Source organism: Cyprinodon tularosa, unplaced genomic scaffold (genome assembly GCF_016077235.1).
Source record: "Cyprinodon tularosa strain WSP-4 unplaced genomic scaffold, ASM1607723v1 ctg19, whole genome shotgun sequence".
Taxonomy (NCBI): domain Eukaryota; kingdom Metazoa; phylum Chordata; class Actinopteri; order Cyprinodontiformes; family Cyprinodontidae; genus Cyprinodon; species Cyprinodon tularosa.
Genome location: NW_024038678.1, coordinates 1,856,242 through 1,860,935, shown reverse-complemented (window position 1 = coordinate 1,860,935; position 4,694 = coordinate 1,856,242).

Below are 4,694 nucleotides of genomic sequence, written 5' to 3'. Positions count from 1 at the left end.
CCGGTGCAGCATGAGCAGTCTGACGTCACAGACCGACCGCTCCTGACAACTTTAACTGCTGAAAATCTGCCTCTGAAACATTTAAGGTGAAACTAAACAGCATGAATACTTATAAGAAGCCTTGTCAGACAGGTTAACTAGCTTCCCCCCCCCCCCTTTTTTTTTGTCAAAAACAAGTGAACAGAAGGTATCATAATTTGTCTATCCACAAGATGTTGGTTAGAAGTAGTATAAACCTGAATGAAATTATGCTCAAAATTGTTTTTATTAATTTGTCATTTACAAACAAAATAAACAGACACTGGACCCCTATAAATATCAATGTATAAAGTACCTTTTAAATATGTGAACAACCCTGTGCTGTCACACTGTATTTAGCTTTGGTCTGAGGCTTATTTTGAGAATATCTAAAAAACACTGATAATGCAATCATAATTAAACTGCATGGGAATGGTCTAGTTTATTTGACTACTATTTACATTATTTGTCATGCACCTGTTCAAGGATGACAGCAATTTTCAAATTGTTCTTAATGCTTATGTTTTATCATTATTCAACTATAACTTTTTCAGATTTTTGTTATGGACTAAATATCTCCTATCTGTATTGTCTTTGCATATAGCTTTTGTTTCCCTGACTAAAATGGCTACAATTGCAGATTTTCTAGCTTAATGCAAAAGTTAAATATTTTCATGATCTGGCCTGTTTGCTCTCCCTTAATTAGTAATTCCTCTCACCTGCCCTCTTCCTTCCCTGCCTCAATTATAATATATTCCCCTCACCTGTTTCCTCTGGTTTATATTCAGTTCAGCCTGAGCATTCAGTGCCAGATCATTGCTTGTCTTTCTGTCAGTCTTTCTGTTCAGTTTTTATTTGGTTCATGTCCTGGATCCTAGCTGCCAGTGGATAGAGGGTTTTAGTGTTTGTCTCGTCTCCTGATCGTCCACTGTTCCTCCCCTGCGGAGTCCTCTGGGTTTTTGGCTCATTATGGGGGGAGGTTCAGTTTTTATGAAAGTAAGCCTGGCTCCAGGGTGGAGACCAGTTTAAAGTCTGCTTCAAGTTCCGGTTCCTACGTCCTGTCTCGGCTACCCTCTTCTACTGTGCCTGCTCATCTGCACCTGATCCTGTCCGCTCCTGTGCGTGACCAACTGGTCATGCTTCTGGTCCCAGTAAGACTCTGAACCCTCCTGGAAGCCTGTGGATGCATGGAAGTCTGGATCCTGCCACCTGTCTCTGTGCCTGCCTGATCTGGATCCTGCCTGTTTCTGTCTGTTCCTGTCTGTTCTGGATCCCTCACCAGGATCAGCTTCCACCATCACCTCTGGGACTGCAGCACTGGGGACACTCGTGGTCTGGACTGTTAAACCAGGTAAGTGACCAGGGCGGTGCCCTGCCCCCCGCCTGCAGTGTCTGCGAGCCACAGCTCCGCTTTTGTTTTGTTTTTATTTTAATAAATCTTTTGAACTTTCCTACTGACTGTCTCTCCTGAATACTGGGTCCATCTGTCCTCGTTTCATGACAAATATAGAAAAAAAAAAGAAAAAAAAAAAAGAGTTACAACAGTTATTTTCCATTTGGGATCAGATCAATTACAGTAAGTATTTTTGAATTAAACTGAACAGAAAATATAATAAATGTTAATTTAAACCAAAGGAAACATTCATATTACCAGTTACTGTGTTCAAAAGAAGAATGCATTGCTTAGAAGAATGCTTTTTAAAAATCCTTATACAGATTTATATATTTTTATTTTTGAAATGCTATTGAGTTGATTGGGTTGATTTTTAAATCAACCCAATCTTGTCTGCATAACTGCAGTAGCCACAGTGATCCACCTGTCAGTCTCCTGCCCATTCTTCCCTCACTCAAGAACAGGACCTGAAGTACATGAATGTCTCTGCTTGACGCAGAAACTCTTCTCTAATCTAAGATAAAAAATCATGGTCTTGAACTTGAATGAGCTGATCTACATCTCTGCCTCACACTTAACATGCTGTAAGTCTTATCTGGATGGGGCCAACAGAACCACACTCTCTGAAAACTGAGGTTTGACTCTCTCCTCTCCTGCACTCTGGCATAGGCCCTCCAGGGAAGGTTGAGAAGTGTGCTACCTCTATAATTTAAGTTCTAAGGGAGGCTGGAGGTTTTACCAATGTGAAATCTTTTGACCACCTCAGTGACTCAGAGGTGATTAACAAGTCTGGTTCTGAGCATCCAATCTCTTCTTCTACAAGTGCAGTCATGTCAGCAGAGTTGAAGAGATACTCAAAATATTTTCTCAGTCTAGGTCAGCAGCTCCACACTCCTACTGTAAATATTGTGAGAAGCACTACTTCCCTATCCTGAGGCAATAGACAGTCTGCTAAAATCGCTTTGAGATGCATCCATAGTCTTGTTCGCATGGCCTCACCAAACTCCTCCCAGAGGCATGCTTGGCTTTATGGTACTTGGCTTGATATTCACTGCCTGGCTTGATGGCATCCCTTACTGTTGGTGTCCATCACCGGGTCCATGGATTGCCCCACAACAGGCAGAGCAGACCATCTGGCGACAATTAAGAGCCACCACATCGATAATAGAGGTGAAGAACATGGCACTTTCAAACTCTATGTCTTAACCCACCTAGAATTTGAGAGGCTATGATGTTTCTGCCAAACATTCTCAGCAGCCCCTCACTACTCGCTTGGGCCTGCCAAGTCTCTCTGGCTTCCTCCTCTTCCAGTGCACATAACTCACCACCAGGTGGTGATCGATAGACAGTTCCAGCCATCTTTTCACATTAGTGTCCAGGCCATGCAACAGGACACCCCCAGGATAGGGCGTCCTGATAAAGGCCTGGTATTCTGTGCTGCCACTCGTCCCATAGGCTCAAACAACTGCCAGGGCCCTACTCCCTACCCACAGGTGTAGGGATCAATTCTCTGATCCACTGGAGTGAACGGTAGAAGAGAATCCAGCCTCAAGGGTGAGAGCTCAGACTGGATGAGCCTGATTATAAGCTGTTATTTCTCAACCTCTGGCACAAGCTCAGCCTCCGTCCCCCACCCAGCAAGGTGACCTTCCTTGTTCCTAATGCCAGTTTAATTGTCCAGGGATCAGGTTGGCAAGGCCTCCCCCGACTCCCCTCAGTGATAAATAACATCATATGAGATCAAATATTGTTCAAGCTGAGTGTTTTAATTGCAACCCCATTTCTTACTAGCAGCTCAATATCTTGTATATGACAATGAGAGGAACACAAGAACTATTTCAAATAAAACATTTTGGATTGATTATATGTTTTTACTTCTTGATGGTGTGGAGAATCAAACTGGATCATGGAGTCTGAAACATCTCAGAAATAGCTGGAGATGTTACAGAATGTTTTATTTTATTTTATTTTTTGTAAAACCAGGAGGTTGGTTATTCTCAATTCCAAAGCGGAAATAATTCAACTATAATCAGGTTCAGGTTGATGAAGTCTCTTGTGTTCACAGCCTCTATTCAGGGTGATGGAGCCTGGTGTGTCACTCCATCCTGTAGCATAAACAACAGATCGCTATTCCAGCAGTTCCATTTATTACTACTGGTGCCACATTCAGTTTGAGATAATGACTTTGGCTGGAAGCTGACAAGAGAAGTCGGATAGAACATGTCACCATCTGTGTTTCTCATTGTCTGGTCAGTGCTGGTAACAAAGAGGTTCAGGGCCTGTGTACCATATGAGGAATAACAGTATCAGTGGATGCTTGATGGCTTCCTGCAGCTAAAGAACGACAGGTGGGCGATGCAAAGGGGAAAACAGAAGCTCTGCTTGAAAAATATAAAAAAGAAATACTGGATTAAAATACCCAACTCAGACACATTCATTTAATTTATTTTATACAAAAAAAAGTTGACACATAGGTAAACAGTACAAAGGTAACAATCTATAGATTCATAGGGATGTAAAATAGTTACTAAATATAAAACAATTTCTAGTTTCTCTGGTGTGCTGCATGAGAATTACCACTACCACTCGTGTAATATTATCTCATATACTGTAGGACAAGATGAAGCACACCTGTTGTGATTAATGCCATAATATCTTAAATCCAACAACATTTTGTTCCCTTTCTCCTCTTTCTTCTCCTGAATCTAAGTTATACGCAGCTTTCAGTAAAGTAAACAGTTGCTTAGATATAAAGATCGAAGCTTCTAAGCAGGTAGTCGGCTGCACAGGAGCACCACAGGGATGGTACTATTATCCCACCTTTTTACACTGTACATCTCCTACTTCAAGTATAAGAACGACTCCTTTGATCATGAGAAGTGCTCAATGACTGCTATTCTGCAGTGTATCAGAGATTGACGATGAGAACAGAGAGCTGGTGGATTGCTTTGTGGTATGACGTGGAATTAATCATCTGATTCCAAACATGGAATAAGGAGGAAGATTAAAACAGAAATAGGTCAAAGATTATTACCAAGATGGGGGAAGAAGTGAAGGAGGTAGAGGAGTATAAATACTGTTTTGTTATGCCAGACGAGGCCAAGCTACAGAGCCGCCTGGAAGGGACAGAGCAGATTGCTCTACTTGAAGAAGTTTAGATCCTTCAGTGTCTTCAGCAAGATGCTGCATATCTGTTGTGGAAAGTCTGATTGCTTCTGCCATCATCTGTTAGGATAGCAGCATTTGAGCAAAGACTTAACTCATCAAGCTGGTATGGAAGGCT